At 40.7% G+C, this 21813-nt stretch overlaps 1 protein-coding gene and 1 long non-coding RNA gene across 2 annotated transcripts in view; both read left to right on the top strand.

The window, feature by feature from the left end:
* PGM5 (phosphoglucomutase 5) overlaps positions 1–21813 on the top strand; it is a 187201-nt gene that overhangs the window by 48066 nt on the left and 117322 nt on the right. The gene's annotated exons all lie outside the window — the stretch shown is intronic.
* Positions 5755–21813, top strand: part of LOC309665031 — a 61239-nt gene continuing 45180 nt past the window's right edge. Inside the window, exon 1 of the long non-coding RNA XR_014266173.1 lies at positions 5755–9173. This is a non-coding gene — a long non-coding RNA (uncharacterized lncRNA). The remainder of the gene's footprint in view (positions 9174–21813) is intronic.

Here is a 21813-nt window from a genome sequence, read left to right as displayed (position 1 = left end):
TGAATAGCCCCTAGGGATTTATGTGAGAATTTCTTTGACATGTGTATCCAAGAGCAGAATTTTTGGGTCAGAGGCAGTGTGTATACTTAATTTGACCAAATCCTGTGTTAGATTGTACTCTAGAATGGCTTCACTAGCCTGCTTTGCCCACCAGTTCCTGCATCTTCAAGACCATGCCAATATCTTTATTGTCTAGCTTTCTAATTTTCCCCCAGTAGAATAGATAGAGAGTAATATACCATTGCTGTATTAAATTTTCATTTCTCATATTACTAATGAGCATCTGTTCAGATGCTTGAGATACTTGGGGATTTCCTTTCTATCAATTGTCTCTTCTTGTCCTTTGCCCATTTTTCTATTTAGGGTTTTCTCCCCTTTTTGATGGATTTGCATGAGTTCATTGTATATTCTGGATATTAGGCCCTTGTTAATTTTAGGCACTTCTAATTTTCATCTTTTTTCTTCAGACAGAAATGAACCCCTGTGTTCTATATCCAAATTGCTGTCAATAGACAGCTCTGCTATATACAACTCAAATTTATTATGTGTAAATGGCAATTTTTAAAAATTTTTCCCTAAAATTGTTCTTTTTTATGTTTATTATCTGAGTGACTTACCTATCATAATCCTAGATTTCTACTTCTTCCTCATTCCCAACGCACCATTAGCCACTGGGTTCTGTTAGAAAAATCCCTTAAATAGTTCCTGAATCATTCTTTCCTCTCCATCCCTATTTTTTCCTTTCCTAGTCCAGGTTCTCATAATCTTTTGCTTAGACTATCGCAATAGTCAGGGAACTGGTCTCCTTGGCCCCAGACCGCCTCTTCTTTAGTCCATTTTCTAGAACACCTCAAGAGCGATTGTTCTAAGGCAGAGAGCCATGCACCTCCCTCCCTTGCTTAAAATGCCTTGGTGGCTTCAAAAGCCTGCAGCATGAGATCCTATCTCCTGATTCTAAAACATGCATAATCTCTGGATTACTTGCATCTCACTCTCGCCTACCTTTTCTATCCTGCCCTCTAGACGTGTTATGCTGCTTACAGTTTCCCAAATTTGATGGCCTCTCACACTGAGGTGCCTTTGCACATCCTGCTGTCTTTCCTTGAAATGTGTTCCCTTTGCCCCATCCCACCCCACTTTGTTCTTCCTGATCTTTCAAGACTTGAATCAGCATCACCTTCTTAGTAAGTACTCCTTTGATGTCATGTTTCTCTACCCCAAAGCAATACATGGAACTTGCTCTTTAGATCCTTTTATCACAATTGTCACAGACATTGAAAACATGTACTTGCCTGTTTCCTAATGTCCTGTAAACCCCCCAAAGGTGAAGGTTTTAGCCAGTGCTTGGCATAGAATAGCTTCTCAGTATGCACTTATTAAATGAATGAATGAGTTTTTTTTCCGTTTTGGATACTTTTTATTTGGGAGAAAAAGTAACTAGAATGCCACAACTCTACGAACAAACATGCTTCTTTGGACATTTTTACAAATTAAATTTGTCGATGCTATCACCTGGTTGCACAGGAAAGTAAGTATACTGAATGATAAGAAGAAAATGAATGATGTATAATTGCACAGTCTTTTTTTGGGTCTAATAAAACTGTGCCTGACTTATGGTTTTAATTTACATTTAGGTAAGTTTGTAGTGAGTTGGATTTTAGTAATGATATGTGGGTGTTGATTATAACAATAAAAATGAGATAAAAGGAAGTAACGACACAGCAGTTATTTCCTAGTCAATAATTAAAAACCACAGCCTGAACTTAAGCTCAGGTTTCTTTATTCCTTGCCCTGCTAAGTAGGGTGAGGAGTGAGGAGCTAAGTAGGACAGTTTGAGGATGCCTAGCATTGCCTTCCTCTATGCTGTTTGTGTTCACCTATTGGAGAGGATGCTGGCAGGGATTCAAGCCTGCTTGTCAGTATTTCTGAGAGCTGGTGTCAGATGAGAAAGCAATTTCATGCCTACGTTTAGTAGAGGGCACTTATAAATTAATTAGCTAAGGTGAGAGGAATAAATTGGTAACATTTAAGACTAGAGGCTGCAAAAGCTTTGGAGATGTTGGATAAACCATCTTTTGTCAGTTGTTCAGAGCTGTCTTGGGTTTTTGCTCTCCGTGCTGGTCAGAAAAACAATTTTGGATGAGCATTAAGTGACTTGAGTTCCAAAATATATAATCATCATCACCCTTCCATGTGAACGCAGACAAACCATTTTTAGAAATCAGCTTTCTCTGGCCTGCTATATTTGCAAGGACTCTTTGCCACTCTTTGGTTTTGTTTCTAGAAAGGCATAGTCATTGTTAATGGTGTCCAGCATCCTTTTCTCAGCCCTTCCACTGACTTGGCACTTGTTGGCATCTGGCAAGTAATTTTGACCATTGATGGGTTCTGCCAGTACTGAAAGAAGTTCCTTTACACCACTCTGGGTGATTGGGGATTAAAGATCATTTTAAGCAGGGGTTTCAGTGCCATTCGGTCTAGAGCTAAGTGGAATGCAGTTGGTCCCCAATGGGAATGTTGACTTCATGACCTGCTTTTATTTATTATCTCAATTTTGGTTTTTGGCGGGTGCATTTCGTTAATATCCTCCTTTCTTTTTTGTGACTTAAAATATTTATACACTTTAAAAATCAATCCCATTCGTTATTGCAAAGGGGCATGAGGTAATTTTTTGGGCTGATAAGAATGTTCTATATCATAATTATGGTGGTAGTAATACAACTCTATCTATCTACCTATCTGTCAAGACTCATGGAACTATATACTCTTAACATTGGCGAATTTTATTTTATATCAATTATACCTTGATAAAAGTGATAAAAGTAATCAAACCCTATTTATTTGAAAGCAAAACAGAGAACTTGTCTTGGGTCTTCCTTTATGATTGGGGTCATGGATCATGACTATATTTGAATGACCCCAGATCCCAGCATCAAGGCTTGCATTTACCAGACCGTCAGTAAACACTGGCTGGTTCAGGTGAGTCCAGTGGTCTTTGGAATCGCTGTACACTGTCTCCTTCTCTGTGGTGAGCCAGAACGTCAGTGTACTACCTGCAGGCTTGTCTTGCAAAAGAATTCCATTTAGAGTTGAAAGTTCTAAGATTTCAAGGTCATTAGTCAAATTTCTTAGTGATGTAAATATGTAAGGAAGACAGGATAGCCCAGCGTAACTCTTGCTTAGTCAGTGTAACTGTATGCTTTGTCAAGCAGCCAGAGAAGCTTGGCACTTGACAGTGCTTTTAAATGATGGAAGATAATGATAAATCATCTCAGACCTGAAGATCCTCCTGGAGTGAAAGAGCTTTTTGTACAAAAAAAATGGACGTTTTGTATTCGCTTTATATTTTGAAATGAATTTTGTAACTCTCACCAAAAAATGTTTTCTAATGGATCTTAAACCTCAACCTGTTAGGGTAGTGTTAAGCTGAACCTGTTGGAACACTGCTTAAATTGCTAAGTATCATCAGTTTCACTACCCATCAGGCTGAGGGAAGAATAGTATTGAAAAAACATGCACAGGGGAATCAAGAAACTGCCCCAAAGTTTTGCCTGCTCAGCACAAAGAGGGAATGCATTTTTATTTACAGTGGATTCCATTACAGTATCTTGTTTGATATTCACACAAACCCTCAGAAGTATTTGTACCAAGTGCTATTATCAACATTTTATTTATAGAAAAAATATAATATTTGGAGATTAAGTAACTTGCCTACAGTTGCCCATCAAGAAGGAAGCAGTCAAGACTGGTGCCAGATTGTCTAATTCCAAGTCTCATAATTTCTTTGCTGTTCCTTATTGTTGAGAGCAGGAGAACGTTCTGATTATATCAGAATGTCATTTGTGTCTATTGGTGTGTGTGTGTCTGTGTTGGGGGACCTATGTGTGTGGTGGATGACATCAGACAAGCATAATTAATTTCAACCCCAAGATGTCTTGTAATTTGACCTTGAACATCACTACTGTTTAGTAAAGCTCTGGAAGAAGCAGTTCTTGGCTTTAATTTAAGACTTCCAGGAAAATGTTGACTGGAGTTCAAGGTAGCATTTGAATTTTATACCCTTACCTCAGGATTTGCTTGCAGTAGTAAGATCAGCAGTGGCTCTACGAAAAAACCTTTATCAGGTTTCGAAAAAACCTTTATCAGGTTTCGGCAGCCTTTCTCCATAACATTCTGTGTAAAGTGGGTGAAGCTGATATGATTCCTTCTAAGAGTTTTTAATCTTAGACAAACAACACTGATGAGCAGAAACATAAAAGATACCAATTAAGTACAATGGGATCTTTTAGTAAATAATGTGCTGGCAGTTGTATATAAGATATCGATGCTTAGAATAGGAAAAGAAAAAGAAATGGTGTCAGCTCCTGTCTGTATGCCCTATGCAGGTGAGGATAGAATTCAGACCTGGGAGTCCACTCATCTCATCTCTGATCAGGTTTCTGCCTGAGGTTTAAGTTTGTCATTTGGAATTCCAAGTTCTTTTAGAGTCCCCGATTGCATCAGTGGTTTATATCCTAGCATGGAGGAAAATTGTTTGGTAAGTTGGTGCCTGTATTTAGGAATGCAAGTTCTCTATCCAGGACTCACAGAGAGATTGTATCAGTCAGGATCTTTGTGCTGCAAATGAGAGAAAACTAGCTGAAATGGGACCTAAACAATAAAGGGAATGTGTTGGTCCACATTAACTGAAGTAGTTTTGGCCTCAAGTGAACCTTGATCCAGCAGCTTAGTGATACCTGAATATTCCCTCCTCTCTGCTTTGCCTTAGGAGGTATTACTTTCATCCTCAGGTGTTCCCTGCCTTTGGCTCTCCAGGCTCTCCCTTTGGTGGAGCAAATGTCTGCAGGATTTCTAGGCCTCACGCTCTTACACTACCTTGTCTAAGAGGAGTTTTAAAAATTTTTTTAATTTTTAATTTTTTTTAACATCTTTATTGGAGTATAATTGCTTTACAATGGTGTGTTAGTTTCTGCTGTATAACAAAGTGAATCAGCTATACATATACATACATCCCCATATCTCCTCCCTCTTGTGTCTCCCTCCCAACCTCCCTATCCCACCCCTCTAGGTGGTCACAAAGCACAGAGCTGATCTCCCTGTGCTATGCGGCTGCTTCCCACTAGCTATCTATTTAACATTTGGTAGTATATATAAGTCCATGCCACTCTCTCACTTCGTCCTAGCTTACCCTTCCCCCTCCCCGTGTCCTCAAGTCCATTCTCTATGTCTGCGTCTTTATTCCTGTCCTGCCCTTAGGTTCTTCAGAACCATTTTTTTTGTTTGGGTTCCATATATATGTGTTAGCGTATGGTATTTGTTTTTCTTTCTGACTTACTTCACTCTGTATGACAGTTTCTAGGTCCATCCACCTCACTATAAGAGGAGTTATTTTAAATTGAAGTATAGTTGATTTACAATGTTGTGTTAGTTTCAGCTGTACAGCACAGTGATTCAGATATATATATATATATATATATATATATATATATATATATATATACACATACACACACACATATACATATACATATATGGGGGGGTGTGTGTGTGTGTATATATATATATCTATTTATTTATTTATTTCAGATTCTTTTCCCTTATAGGTTATTATAAAATATTGAGTATAGTTCCCTGTGTTATACAGTAGGGCCTGTCCTTGTTGGTTATCTATTTTATGTATAGTATTGTGTATATGTTAATCCCAAACTAGGAGGATAAAACTGTGTGTGTGTGTGTGTGTGTGTGTGTGTGTGTGTGTGTGTGTGTGTGTGTGACAAAGCTTTTCTAGAAAGAAGTAACTGAGAACATGTCCTTGAGTCTTGACTTTGGTTGGGGTTTGTATCATCTCTGATCCATTGGCTCACTGAGGCCATGAAGGGTGGGAGAGGCTGAAAGTTTTAAGCCTTTTCCCCTTATTAAGTGGAGCTGGGAGGACAGTCATTCCTTCCCATACCAAATGACAGAGAATGGATGCAGTTTTCCTCCAAAGCAAGATCTTTTCTTTCTCTTTCCAGAAGGAGTAGTGGTAGCAATTTGGGCCCCAATAGATGGCAAGGGGATGTGAGCTGGGTGAGTGCATTGGGGTGCAGTTCTGGAGGGAGAATTCAGGACCGAGTTAAGAACTCAAGAGGCCCTTCTTCTTGTTACCTCCTCATACCCCAGCCGATCCTCTGCTACTTACATAACTGACAACAGTGTTAGAATTCGAGTGGTGGTGCTTGCCCTGATCCTAGCATATGCTCAAGGATTCATCTGTCCTTCTTTCCCATCCTCTTCTCTCTACGCTTCCTTCCTTTCTGCCTCCCTTCCTCCATCTCTCTTGCTCTTTCCCTCTTTCCTTCTTTGCTTCCTTCTTTCCTCTCTCCTTTATTCCCTCCCTCTCTCCTTACCTACCTTCCACTTTGTCATTCTTCAAAAACCATTTTTAACACCTGCTGTGTGCCAGGCACACTGCTAGGTGCTGGATACACTGCTGAAATTCATCTACTCTTCCACATCCTTTCTTCCTTTGTCAAACATCACCATCAACAAAATTTATTAATATTCTCCATGGAAGGTATTCTGCTAGATTCACAAAGGCTCATGACTTCAATCTGAATGTTAATGATAGACTTAGAGAGTGTTTCCAGATCATGACGTTGTATCCTGCAGATTGCCTTACACAGATTCTCTTACACAGATTCTACTAAATTTAGGAGTGGGAGAGAAAAGAGAGTATGTGTGCTAGAAAAAGAGGACATAGGTTAAGGATTGCAAACATTTCTGCCTGCCAGTGTACCCAAATGTGTTCATGCATGGAGTGGGACGTGGTACTCTTTGACCTTCATTGGCCTCTGCATTCAGACTACCTGGGTTTGAATCCTCTGCTCTCTGGCTCTGTGACTTTGGGCTGGTCCCCTAATCAGGGTCTTCCCTGCTAAATGAGATAATAACAGCGTCATTCTCATTGGGATTAAATGAGGTAATGTATGGGCAGTGCTTAGAGAAGTGCCATTCACAGTAAGAGCTCCAGGAAGGTTAGCTGTTATTATCATGATGATGGAATTTTAAAGATAACAAACTCAAGAATGGGCAGTGGATTCTAGTAACTAGTCTGCAGTTCTTCCACACTAAGGAACTGGGACTAAACTTAGAGCCCATATCCCCCATGTAGATAACAGTTGTTGAGTGGTGTTCCTTCTATGGGCCCCTCACATTTCACAGTACAACAAGCTTTTAGAAGACTGCTGTGTGACCCTCAAATATCTGCCTTTGGTAGTTTTTCAGATTACTTTGTAAGTAATGATTGTTAATTTTCTTTAGCTCTTCCCTGTGTGTAAATGGAACCTTTCAACTAGGGATCCAGGATTACACCCATTGCCATTTGATCTTTTGCCTTTTTATTAATATCCTTTAAAGTTGTTACAGATGAAAAGTTCTTTGCTCATAGAAGCACTTGGACCCTGGACTGTTGGACCCTGGAAATCCCATCTCTTTAGAAAAACTGTTTTTGTGGGAAAACATAGGGTTTCTTTTTTTCTTTTAAAACACACCTGTGTCTGTCTGTATTTTGGCCAGAACCATTAAACCCCCATACAGAGTTCAAAGTTTTTTTCCTACTGCTAATTCTGATGCTAGGATTTTGGTGTTGTGTTATATATACATCCCATTAAAATATATAATGTGGTTTGTGTGCGTAATATAAGCACTTGCCCATTTCACAATCTGTTCAGTATTCAGCCAAAAGCTAAAAAGGTAAAACAAGAGAAACATTATGACCAAATGAATTGCTCTGTGATATACCCGTGTGTGGGGAGGAGAGGACTGAGGAGAGATTTGTGAAAGTGGCTTTCTTTGTTATTAATATACCACTAGCTACTTCCTTTCTTAACAGTTAGCATCTCAATCCCAATTTATTGGTGTAAAGGTTGTTTCCTGCTTTTATAATGACTTTTAAAAAGTTTATAAGCTCCTCTGTAGTCCATTTCTTTGCAGACTCATTAGCCAAGTCCTCTGGTGCACTAGAGAGAGGCTTGGGGGGTGGAAGGGTAAATATTCCTCCCCAGATGAGGTATATTTACGTGAATATTATCAAAGCAGGTGGGTGCCAGGAGCATGAGAAATTTGAGAATGAGAGTTGATTTGGACAAGGCTGTTTGGATTTTTGGTGGAAATTTCCATCTGAGGACCAACTCCTGAAGTAGGTCAGAGATCAGGGGCTGTGTGTGGCTCTGGGTGGGCATGACATCGAGCCAGGGTGGGGTCACTAGAGGGAACTCTCACGGAGATACGGTAGAATCAAACAGAAAAGGAGATATGTGTGTGAGCACGTTGGTACTTCTGACTTTACTACTGATTCTTATCATTTCTCAAAGCCTGGCTCTCCTCTTCTAGAAGGGAAGTAGTCAGGGCTGGTATAGTGACCCTTCTCCGCAGAGCTCCCAGGGACTCACACTCCTTTTAGCTCATTGCTCTGCCTCGTGTGGGTGTAGCTTGTGCCCTCATGTTTCAAGATTGCAGGAGCTCCCACTACCATGTCTGCATTTTATGCAGCTACCGGAGTACAGGATAAAGAAGAGCAAAAGGAAGAGCAAAGATAGATACACAATCTTTTTAAAGAGGTTCACAGCGTAGATATTTGATGCTTTTGCTTATATCCTACTTGCCAGAACTTAATGATATGGCAACACCTAGCTGCAAGGGAAGCTGGGACACAGAGTCTTCACTCTGAATGGCCATGTGCACAGCTCAAAATCAAAGGTTTTCTATCAAGAAGGAAGGGGAGAATAGTTATAGTGGGACAACTAGCAGTCTCTGCCATGGGTTTAATTTAGGTGATGTTCTAAACATTCTGTATAGAATTTTGTAATCTATGCAGTTATAAAATATTATTTTCTCTTATCTTTGACATGGTGAAAATCTTTTATTCTTTCTTTACTAAAGAAGTTAGGATGATGACATAAATGATGATGATATGAATGATGATGAGGAGGAAGAGGGTATGATATTCCTTATCTACCAAAGAAAAGATAAACCGAAAGGACAACTGAATGAGAAAAGTCTTATTTCCCTCATTTTATAAATAAGTAAATTGATGCTCAGAATGGAAGAGACCCACTAACACTGATCCTTACCTGTGGAGTTATGATATAACAACAAAGATTGGGAAGCAAGGTTTTGGGGAAGGAAACAAGGTGATTTTTAGTTGTAAGTAACAGACACCTGAACTCTAAATGACATAAACAGTAAGGGAAAGGTGTAGCTCACATATTAAAATGTCTAGAAGGAACTAGCTCCAAGGGGGAAGGGTCTAGCTCATTGCCTTGGTCTCATCATTAAGGAGCTAGGTTCTGTCATCCTCAGGGTGTGGTCTTTGTCCTTGGTGAGCTTTCCTCATGGATCGGCTCCAGCAAGTCTAGATATTTCCCCTACATATGATGTGGTCTTATGGAAGAAAAGAGACTGCCTTTTATTTATGTGTCTTTTGAAAGTCAAGGAAACTTTTCGGGAAACCATCCAGTGCCATATTTTTTCTTTTTTATAGTACATTCACTTTTGCTGAGGGTAAATAATAAAGTCATTGTTCTGTTAATGAGGAAATCAGTGTGAATGACTTTGGGTGGGCAACTGTCAGTAGCTGCTAATTCATTTAAAGTGTTTCCCCAGTGTCAAAAGACATTGTAGAATTATGCATGTTTCCTGAAAATGCCATTGCCTTTGATGTCACTTGCTTATTACAGTTTGTTCACTTACTTATCAATAACATTTATTGAATACCTTCTCCGGGTGAGATGGTGTTAGAAGTGAATACAATTCGTGCTTACCCTCAAAAAATTTATGACTTAGTGAGAGAGACAGATATCCTGAGTAACACTTACAATGCAACGTAAGGAATGCCATACTAGGAGCCATGAAAGTGCTGAGAGGAAACCATTTACGCTGGCCTGGACCAGGATCAAGACTTGTGGCTGTAATGGAACTTTCTTCTCTTAGGTTATGAATGTCTCTCGTGGGAAGCCCTTGAATGAGCTCCTTGAGAACAGGGACCACATTTTATTCTTTATATTTCTTTTTAAATCTGGGTATAATGCTTTGACCATAGTAGTTGCTCATGGTGGTAAGCGGGATGAGTCAGATCTGGAAAACAGAAAATATTCTGGAGCAAACCATCCACTGTGAGCAAAAAAGGTGTTACAGTGTGGCTATAAAGAGTAAGAGCTTTAGTTTCACAGAGACCTGAATTCAAGTGTGAGAGATCTACCGTGACTTAGCTGTGTAAATGTAGGGAAGTTACCTAACCTCTCTGTGCTTGTTTTCTCATCTGTTAAATGAAAATTAGAGTACTGGGACTTCCCTGGCGGTCCAGGGGTTAAGACTCCACACTTCCACTGCAAGGTGCGCCGGTTCAATCCCTGGTCAGGGAACTGAAAAAAAAAAGAAAACGAAAAGTAGAGTACTTAACCTTGTTAGGTTGTTGTGCAACTCAGATGGGATAATACCTGTAAAGTGATCAGCAGAGAATAAGCACTCAGTGGATATTGCTGTTATTATTACTTAGTAGCATAGTCTACCTTATTTCTACCTTATTTTTCCTCCCTCATCTAAATCTTCAGTTTTACTGATTTGTTTGTTGAAGAAAATTCTTTCCCTCAATCAGAATGTTTCTGGCAACTGAAAGTGAGCCTTACGCACATTATGCTTCCTGATACTTTAGTTGAGAGTCATAGAGTTAACAGACATTTATAGTGTGATTCTGACAAATATCACATGCTAGTATTTCCTACGTTCTGTTTATTCAGTGTTCTCTATTTCCTAAAATAGGAAAGGGTGCACTGCTGAAGAGTTGACAAATTTTCTCCACAAGTGGCTGGGTTTTCCTTAATCGATGAAATCACACATTGTTGATTGGACCCATTTCCACAGGAATTTCTAGATCTCAGGGCTCATGCTCTGGGTGCCCCCTCCATCCCCTAAAGGTGTTAGGTATTTTTAAGCCAAGCGTGTCAACTAGTCACGGCAGCTGCATGTCAGAGACTATATTTCCTCTAATTGGCTCTGGGGGCCAGTCTGTTAATAGTTTCTCCCTTTTATAAAACTTGGTGCCGTGTTCCATTTATGAAGAACACAGAATTCCAGAGCATGTTGTTTAGGGATAACTGATCTAGCAAATGGAACAGTGAGGTTAAGGAGAAATCCAGTTGCATGGGGGCCCCTGGTCTTATGTGTGGCTTGAAGAGATGGAAGACACTGATGTGTTCTTTGGGGAGAGATGCACAGTTTGACAGGAAACATCTGCCTTCATCTGCTCCAACATCAACATGAGTGATGTGGTAGGAAACCTGTCGTGACTGTGTGGCTTCCATTTCTCAAGCCAAGGCTGGGCCTGAGATCAGGACTGTTTGGTCAGGCAACACAACGTGGCTCCATTTGTCAAAATATGGACGTAACAAACGACATTATTTGAGAGAATCCTGGGGCTATTTCTTATTTAAAGCAAACCATTTCTAACCTGTCTGGCTCTCTCTTCATGTCACTCTCTTTTTTTTTTTATGTTTTCTCTCCCTAATCACATTTCTATTCTGGGTTTCAATGATGAGTGTACACTTTTCAACCTTCATTCTATACCACATTCTCTCTCAGAAGTAAGAATGGCTCCCTATGGAGGAGGATTCTCCCCAAACGTATCAAAATATCTCAGAAATGAGAATGCAAACACACAGACTCACATCCACTCACACTCACAAAATTTTAGAGATTGTCATCTACCCCTTAAGATATATCTGCCTCCACTCCCCACCTTCAGGATTACTAACTAGAATTAATTAGAGATGCTGTTACTGTAGCATTCGAATTTGGTTTGCAGAGAAAACTGCCTCATTTTTCAATATCCAAAAGAGTAAAGTTGGTATCCGACACTGTTCAAAAATAACTGACATTATTCAAAAGAGTAAAGTTGGTGTTTGTCTCTGGAGAGTTCAAAGAGAGTGGAATTGCCATCAGGTCTGAAATAAATTGTGCATGCTTCTGGGAAGATGTAAGATCTGAGGAATTCCTTCTACAAATGCTCTGCCTATCTGATTATTGGTTAGCCAATGACTTTGCGCCATCTTCAAAAAACACCACACTGAAATAGTAAGAAAAAATTAAATATTAGGTGAAGTACTTTGAGTCCAAGGGAGTCCACACAAGGAGTTATGGATGGCTCTGTTGGGATTGCTGCACGAGTGCCCGAAGAGAGTTGGTGTATAAATACCCCAGCTCCCCTGCCCCTCAGCAGGATCCTGAGGCATGTGTTTTCACAGGTTCCTAGAGCATCTTTGCAGGATTAAGTTTCAGTCACCTACTGTGATAACTGGCTTGAGAACCCAACCTTTATTAGCTTTCTTCCCTCCTGTGTCTTACTTCCATTCTCCCGACCTGTGCTCTCTCCACTTCCTTCCTTTCCCCACAGATCAATGTGTGCACTTGAATCCTTGCTTCAGGATTCAAGCCTGCTCCTGGGGAACCCAAACTAGGACATCAGGAATATTTATCCTCTTTCTTCTCATTTGGTATTGATATATTTTAAAGCCCTAAATTTTCCCCGAATATGCAGATCCAGTTATTTGTGCCTGGCTTATGAAAAGCAGGTAATGAGAAAATTAAGGCACACAGAGAAACCTTACACAATTATGGTGAGATAACTCAGAAATGTGCCCAGCTCTAGAACTTTATCTCAGGCCCCTCTAAGCAGGAAATCTCAAAGGGGGGTGCTTCTAGCTTTCATGATTATGTGTGATTTTGTTATTTTATGAAATCTACTGCTGTGCGACTCTGTTGAGGAAAGACACTAGATAAAGCTAGAAAAATATACATCTGCCACAAAGGGAATTTTATCTCAAAAATGCTATTTCCTCCTCAGCTCTGAATGTTGACAGATTCTTTCTTTCCTCACGGGGTTCAACAGGTTGGCTGGAAAGCCAGGATCAAATACCAACGGGAGGTGTGAAGACTGGGCAAGCTCGGGTCCCATGAGTAGCCATCCTCTTGCTAGGTCCTCCATCCTGATAAGATAACCACCCTCTTGATGGGATACAGGCCTGCTGGTGTCTTTATAGTGTCTGCTGCAAAGATGGATAAAGTAGATACAGCTTTTAAATTAGGTTTAGCAGAAGGTTCCCGTGAAATAGGATTTCCCTGTCAAAAAACGGTGAGACATAGTGACAGACTATATTTGGAGTCCCTTCTTTGACAGTGGGTTATGCCTTTAGCTTTCAGGCTACTTCTGCTGAGAAGCACATGTGATAGCTCTTCACTCACTCCAATATTTCTGCCAAACCTGGGGGACCTCTGGGAAGAAGCAGTGAGAGTCAAAGAACGAGGGAGTGTACTCTCCTGGGCCCTGGCGGGAGAGTGAAATGCTTGTGCTGCACCTCCATTTGTGGAGGATTTTGATCAGGTACCTGGATGACTTTTTTCATGGACCATTGGGTCACACATCCTCTCATTTCCATCATTCAGGGCAATATCCAAAATAGAGGATAGGCATTTTTAACCACAAAGGTGTATTGAGAAATGAAATGAATGCTGGAAAAGGTACATTGTATACCTAATCAGGCAAGAAGAGGGTGAAAGCATATAGATGCTGCTAAATTCGGGGTCAAAACCTGTCTTCAAAACCTATTGACTTCAGCTGTAGCCACTGAGGCCTGCCTTCTTTTCCTGGCCATCAAGAAAGATTTTTCTTCAGTGTTGACATCCACATTTCCCGGGATTTGATGGTGTCTGCCAGACTTTGGAGGAAGCCAGGGGAAACCTCTTAGCTCTGCCTCAGTTGAACCATGTCTCTCCACTGCCCCTGGCTTCTCAGGGACTTGAATTTCACTTTCTGTGTTATGGAACCTCTGGCAGTAACTGCTCCCTGCCTGTTTTACACTTCATTTTTTAAAACTTAATTTTTATTGGAGTATGGTTTCTTGACAATGTTGTGTTAGCCTCCACTGCACAACAAAATGAACCAGCCATGCACATAGAGATCTCCCCTTCCTCTTGGACTTCCCTTCCATTTAGGTTACCACAGTGCATTAGGTAGAGTTCCCTGTGCTATACAGCATGTTCCCACCAGTTGTCTATTTTATACATAGTATCAATAATGTATATGTGTCAATCCCAGTCTCCGAATTCCTCCCACCCCACCCCCTTCCCCCTTGGTATCCATGCATTTGTTCTTTACGTCTCTGTCTCTATTTCTGCTTTGTAAACAGGTTCCTCTGTACCATTTTTCTAGATTCCACATATATGCGTTATTATGTGATATTTGCTTTTCTCTTTCTGACTTACTTCACTCTGTATGACACGCTCTAGGTCCATCCACGTCTCTACAAATGACCCAATTTCATTCCTTTTTATGGCTGAGTAATATTCCACCTGACTATTGTAAATAGTGCTGCAGTGAATTATGGTTTTCTCTGGGTATATGCCCAGTAGTGGGATCTTACACTTCATTTGAGACAGTTACCAAAGCCCTCTCTGACACCACTGGAGAGAGGGAATTAATTCTCCCGTCTTTGATCTCTCCTTTTTTGCTCTGTTTCTGTCCTGACAAGAGCCAGAGCTGTTTTTCTTAGGGTCATGGAGGGCCCCTCTCTCTGCTTTGTTCTTCTCTCTGTCACGTTCCTGGATCATGGTCTTCTCACACTCACCTGCTTGCAGGGTCCCACGTTTTGTTTGCTGAGTTTGACCAAAGGCATCTCAGGCTTATATGAACTCCAGAGGTCAGATCTGCCTGCCAAACCCCAGTGCCCCATTCCACTGGGCAAACCTACTGGAAGGCTTTTATATTTACCTCTGTGAGCTCAGAGGAAGGAGTCCCCTGAGAATTTGCCCCATGAGGTTTCTGCCGCCTCCCACTCTGCCTCAGCTTAGACAAAGGCCTCCTAGGCTCTGAACCCACTCGGCCCTGTGCTCGACTTGACAGACAAGTGGTCTTATTTTTAGCTCACAGACCTTTTTAGTTGGCGTCCTGTCGCATCGAGGGTGTGAGAGAGAAGCGCTTTGGAAATCAGACCCTGTCACTGATAGCTTGTCCTGAACTGAAAGGGCGATAAAAGAAAGGATACCTTGTGTTCAGGAAGGAAGAGAACTGGGCCCTGCGTGGCCACTGCAGGCTGCTTCTGTTTCTCTCGCCTTGCCGCCGCTCTGTGTCCAGATGACTCCCTGCTCCTGACGCGCCTGCCCTGCGAGATGCCGTGCCTTGGACGGCATCACACCTGATCCCATCTGAGCCCAGGGGAGTCGGTTTTATCAGCTGGCTGGTGGGAGTGGGGCACGGCTGGCACCCCTGTCAGGGCCCTCTTCTCTTTGCCTTCAGGACCCGTCCCTCCAGGTCATGTGCCTGGACCCCTCCTGCCAGCCCACAGCCTCTTGATTTGGGTGTCAGAGTCCGAGGGAGGAAGGAGGTGTGGGGAGATGGAAGTTCAGAAGGGAGGTTGATACAGCCTGAGGAATCGGGCTTATGTGACCTTAGAGTCGACTGAAAAAAGAAAATGTGGTAAGGATTTGGTGACCTGTTTTAAAATGGCTGTAACTTTTACTTAATACTTTACCAGGTGCCTCCCCCCCACCTCCCACGGTGTATGTAGAAATAAACCTCTGCTTTGGGATTTTGACAGAAAAGAATCAGATTAAAGAAGTCTTATGAAATTAATATGATTTAATATCACACGCAATTGATCTCAGTTCCATAGCATATTATAGTTTCTTTAATTAGGAGGGAGCTACAGGCACTGTGACATGTACTTTCAGTTGAGAGAGAAGAAGATGAACAGAAGATAATGTCTTGAGGGCTTTTGTTAAAGTTTTAAAGCTTTGTGGCTGCTCATAGTTTTCCGTAAATATGTGGAGCGCCCATCACTGGACATTTTATGGGCAAAACAGCAAAATACACATAGATTTGTTTTTTTACTTAATTAGTATATTTTAATTTTTTAATTAAATTTATCTTTAAATTTTATTTATTTTTTATTGAAGTATAGTTGATTTACAATGTTGTGTTAGTTTCGAGGGTACAGCAAAGTGATTCACATACATATACATATATCCATGCTTTTTCAGATTCTTTTCCCTTATAGGTTATTACAGAATATTGAGTAGAGTTCCCTGTGCTCTACAGTAGCTCCCTGTTGCCTATCTGTTTTATATACAGTAGTGTGTATAGTTCCCTGTGCTCTACAGTAGGTCCCTGTTGCTTATCTATTTTATATACAGTAGTGTGTAGAGTTCCCTGTGCTCTACAGCAGCTCCCTGTTGCCTATCTGTTTTATATACAGTAGTGTGTATAGTTCCCTGTGCTCTACAGTAGGTCCCTGTTGCTTATCTATTTTATATACAGTAGTGTGTAGAGTTCCCTGTGCTCTACAGTAGCTCCCTGTTGCTTATCTGTTTTATATACAGTAGTGTGTATAGTTCCCTGTGCTCTACAGTAGCTCCCTGTTGCTTATCTGTTTTATATACAGTAGTGTGTATAGTTCCCTGTGCTCTACAGTAGGTCCCTGTTGCTTATCTATTTTATATACAGTAGTGTGTAGAGTTCCCTGTGCTCTACAGTAGCTCCCTGTTGCTTATCTGTTTTCTATACAGTAGTGCGTAGAGTTCCCTGTGCTATACAGTAGGTCCTTGTTGGTTATCTATTTTATATACAGCAGTGTGTGTATGTTAATCCCGAACTCCTAATTTACCCCTCGCCTCCACCCACCTCTGGTAACCGTAAGTTTGTTTTCTGTGTCTGAGAACACACGTAGATTTAATGATCAGCTCTCAGACCTCAGCTCTGTTCCTCCTCCTCCATTTCTACCACCAGCCAGGCGTCCAGACAGAGGAGGGCGCCCTGCTTGGGAAGAGTGGTTGTAGGTGGAGCCCTGCCTGGGGTGATTTGGCCTCCGCCAGGGCCAGAGTGGGTATTGCTTCTGACCCAGCTGGGCATTGTGAAGCTGAGGTGGGCGAAGCCATACTTGAGAGGATCTGGGAGAGGACATAGGACCCGGGAGGCTCCCACAGCTCCTCCGCAAACCATCTTCTCCTCCAACGCTTAGCTTTATTTAGAAGCATTTCTTGGGAACCAGTACCCACTGCTCTTTTTACATAGCATTTAAATGCTCCCAGTCTGGAAATGTCAGTCACCCATAGGGAACCATGCCCTCTGCATATTCTCAGAGCCCAAACAGAACACTTTCATGGTAGAAATGAGAGAATTTTTGGTGTCACAACTAGGGTAGGCTTTGTGTCTTTTTGGAGATGGCCCTTTCCCCTCTTGTGAGAATTCTGTCAGGGTCTGACATTGTCTGGAAATCCTTGTTCTGCTGAGTGCTAGCCCTGCTGTTACAATCAGATTCCAATCAGGTTGTGGTGCTCGGTACTGAACGGTGCGGCTGCTTTTCATCTGCAGTCCCGGCTAAGGATAGTTGCCAAATGCATGGAAAGTGCCTTGATTCCAGTATTTGGAGCCGTCACTCCTTGCAGACTCGATCAAGTTACCATCCAGCACTTTGTGCAAAGGTACAGCAGGAGGAATCCCAGCTATCTAATGGGATTGGCCATTCCTGCCTTACTGGTGGCAGGCATAGCCCAGCCCTCACTCTGGGACTCTGAAGACCCTGAAACTCTGTTACTCCCAGAAGCAAACCTCTGAGGTGTGGTGTGTTCCAAACAGAGACAGAGCTGCTTTGTTGTCTGTGATTTTGTGGGTCAGGGAAATAGTTAGAAATAGGTCACATCTGAAGAAAAGTCCTCTAACTGTGATTTTGAGCACAAATGAAGGAAATGGATGCCTTTGAATTCATGCAGTAGGTCACAAGATTCATATTATCTATGAGGAAAAAAAAACAACCTCACTGACCTTGAGCTTATTCACTTACAATGCCTGCAGATTAGATATGGGTTAGGTACCATGATGCATTTCAGGAATATTATTATATCACATGGGGAAATGGGGAGCATTTTGTAAGCAGTCATGCACTATACAAATTATTGCCATGATGAATTTTTCTTAAAATGGGTAACTTGAAGCATAAAGTTGATTAAGAGAGGCTATTGCCTGTGATTAACTTAATATAGCCTCGTTTATTAGTGTGTGGCCAGATGTGGTGACTTAAAGCCTAGAGATTTTACTTTGCTCACCTGTGACCTTCAGGCACTCATCAGTAGGCAGAAGATAAAGAACCTGGTCTTGGTGCCTGGAGAATCCAGGACCTAGATCTAACTCTGCAGGGTACTAGTTAGATACCTTAATCTCTCTAAATTTCCTCATTTGTAAAATGAGGCTGTTAATACATGAATTGCCTCATGTGGTGGTTGTGAAAACTAAAATAAAAATGCATGGATGGTTTTGAATGTGCTATGAAACAGTGGAGTGTTAGAGAAGTGTCAGGTATTATTATGATCATAGAAGCTTTGAAAGAAGTTATATTAACTTGGGATTCATGCTTTGGTCATGGATGGTTTCTTCTCTGGAAGGCAAAGCTGAGGAAAGATAGATGAATGAATAATGTGGGGGGTGTGTATGTGTGTGCATACATGTACACACGTGGGTGCCTGTGTCCTGGTCATCTTCACTTTTGCATTAAGATCCATTCACTGCTTTTCCCCTCCTTGGCCCTACATCTCAGGCAGCTACGTTTCCCTAGGTCTCTGACTACTGCCAGCTTCCTCCCTCACCTCAGAGGTGAGGAGCTAGTTCCTTTTGAATGGCTGCAGCATCTGGGCTCCTCTTGTTGGCCCTGTAGCCCTGAAGGTTGTGACCATTTCCTGCTATTGCAAATCTCTGGTGGTCTCACTCTTCTGTTTGGCTGCTTACTCCTCCATCTCCTGGGTAGCTGATTCTCCATATTAAATTCCTACTGCTTGAAATACCTAGAGTTGATTCTGCTTTCCTGATTGGACCCTGGCTGATACAAGATATTTGCTTCATAAGTGGATATTAGATTAAGACATGGGTACCAGCAATTTGTAGCGAAGAAAGATTATATAGAATTTTAAATGAATATTTAGCAAACTTATAGGTCTGTAAATTTGGTTACCCTATTTTAAAACAGGGTACTGTGTTGAGTGTACCCTGAATCTGCTTGAAGACTTGTTTAAAATAAGCAGTTTAGCAAAGTTTGGGATCTAATATTCTGGAGCAGATTTTTTGAAAGTTTGGTTAACAAAAGTTTTTTCCCTTAAAATCCTTTTTTAAAACTTAGAGTAATCAACCAGATATTTTATGGTGCCTGAGTTTGCCAGATCTCAGCTTGGGTCTATAAGATGGGATAAGAGCTATATCATCATGTAATAAACATGAATGAAATAAAAACTCAAGCTTGGTTTTACAGAAACCATGCTGAGAGAGGTTATAATCTAAATCTGGGTTCATCAATATTGCATTTACATACGATTAATTCTGAGTTCCGCTTATATGTTATCTTACATATTTGAGTCATTGTGTCTGTATAAAATTAAGGATAGGATATAATTTCCCAAGTTCTTAGTCATGGAGGGATTGGGGATGATTTTAAATGACTGTGTTGTACTATGTGATTAATGGGCTTTCCGATTTCAAAAGGCAGTTGAAACAGCATGTAAAGAATTCTTTGAATATTAGAAAGTTAGACAGTTCTACATTTGTTTTTTTGTCCCTCAGATCTTAACATTTCAGTTACATCTGGGAAAAGACTTAAACATCTGTATTGAGGTTCAGAACAAGTATGAGAGTCAAGTGATGAGTTACATTATCCATACTAAGAATGAAAATGAGCAATTAAAGGCTGTTGATTAAATGATCAAAACACCAAACTTTTAAAGTATAAGTGTGTAAAAGAAATTACTCCTAACCTTATTTTAAAACATTGCACACTGATTATAATTTTTTTGAAGTTTAAAACAGGTTGTCCAGTACCTTCATACTCTAAGTACTCAACAAATATGTGTTGAGTGAATAAACCACAAATAGAATTAAGAATGGGATATACTCCTGCCAAATCACTGAAGAAAATATAAAGCAGTAAAATTGAGTCACTATAGCAGTAGACAGAATTAGCAAACCAGTATAAAGTACAGAAAGTACAGAGCAAGATGACAGAAGGAAGTCCCTAATTTGTGTCCATGTATGGATTATAAATGTAAATGAATTAATATATCTTTTAAAAGGACAAAGACTCTCAGAATGGAGTTTAAATGGTTAAAAGTAAATTGTTAGGCAAAGATATATAAAAAATTAGGAGAAAAAAAAGAAAGAAAAGCAAAAAGCAAGGTAAGAAAACGTTCAAGTAATGAAGATCATTTTTACTGTTTTAAAATAGCTTTCATAAATATTTATGTATTAAATATCAACATCAAAATATATAAATATTCTTAAATATGCAATAATTTTTTAAGAAACGCTATGGAAGTGAGAAAACTTACTGTAATTCTTCTAACTTTTGACAGAACAAGTAAGAGGAAAAATCCCCAACAACAATAAAGTAATGATTTGATGACTTGACAAGGTATTTAATAACATCAATTGGTTCCAATATGTCTGTATAGGAGGGTTTTAGTCATCATAATCTTTTCGGAAGGGGTCTAGAGGAATTGTCTTGAAACTCCATTTGCACAACAAGGACTCAGTTTTTGTTCACGTTTAGTTAAATTATTGGGAGGGATTGAAGGAGATAATGAGGGTGGGGCAAAATCCCCCCACCCCCTCTCTTGGTAGCACACTGATCCTCAAGATTCTCTGTATGCCCTGTTGCTCCCTCTTCCCCATTTAGGAGAGTAAAGAAGGTAAACATGTAGATGCGATAATTAAAGGAAATAAAATAAATTAGCATACTAATAGGACAATCAGTAATAGGATAAAAGCATTCTGCAAAGGTAAAAATATTTCAAAAACATGCACAATAATTTGAATTTAAGAGTAGCAAAGCTCTTAGGGTGGCAAAGCTCCTTTGAAGGGAGAAGGCTCTAAGGAGCAGGACTGCAAAGCTTTGCACAGTCATGATTTGAATCAGGAATAATATGGGAATGGTAACAGTTTCAGGCAGGCCATTTCTCTCACTCTCCCTTTTCTTCGGGGGCTGAGGTCCTTGGAGATCCGTTAGCATTCCATGAATAATTATTAATTCTACACTACACTTGGAGCGGGCAAAGTATGGTGTGCAGATACATAATCCTACCTCCTTCTTCTCTTTCTTCTCTCCTTGCCATGGGAGGAGCAGAAAGTGGATAGGGAAACAGGACAGCACTGGGGAGACAGAATTAGCCCAGATGGGGAAGATGGGGCTGAATTAGAGGAGGCTGAGTTTTATTTTCAAACTCATCCAGATATCACTGCCGCCATGTCCCTTGACAAAATTAGAAGGAGATGCAGTTTGTGGCCATTTCTCTCTTAACATCATTTCAGAACTCCTCACTCCTCCCTCCCCAGATCTGCCCTTCAGGCACCGCTGACCTCATGGTGAACAAGGAGGGTGAAGTGTCTGAAATTTTTCCCGTGTGGAGCTCTTGACAAAACTGGAGATGTTTAGCAAAGACAAGACTCAGCTTTGTAATTCCCACAGTGTTTCTCAACAACACTGCTCGTGAGAAGTGTTAATGGGTGTTCCAAAACAAGGCAGAGGTGTTCCATAGACAAAATAAGTTTGAAAAGGGAGGAAATAAAGATAGAGTTTTTTGTTTGTTTTTAAAAAAACTTTTCACAGCCTTTAACAGGTTGCTGTGATTTTCCGGTAGAGGGGTAAAGAATGCAGTCTTTCCCAAACTTATTTGAGAAAAGAACCTCCAACCCAGGTGTACCTATTAATATCTCTTAGGAACTAGGGTTCCTTGGGAACCACTTGGGAG

The sequence above is a fragment of the Balaenoptera physalus genome (genome assembly GCF_965194825.1).
Source record: "Balaenoptera physalus genome assembly, chromosome: 7".
In the NCBI taxonomy this organism is placed as follows: domain Eukaryota; kingdom Metazoa; phylum Chordata; class Mammalia; order Artiodactyla; family Balaenopteridae; genus Balaenoptera; species Balaenoptera physalus.
This window is presented reverse-complemented; position numbering and strand designations above follow the sequence as displayed.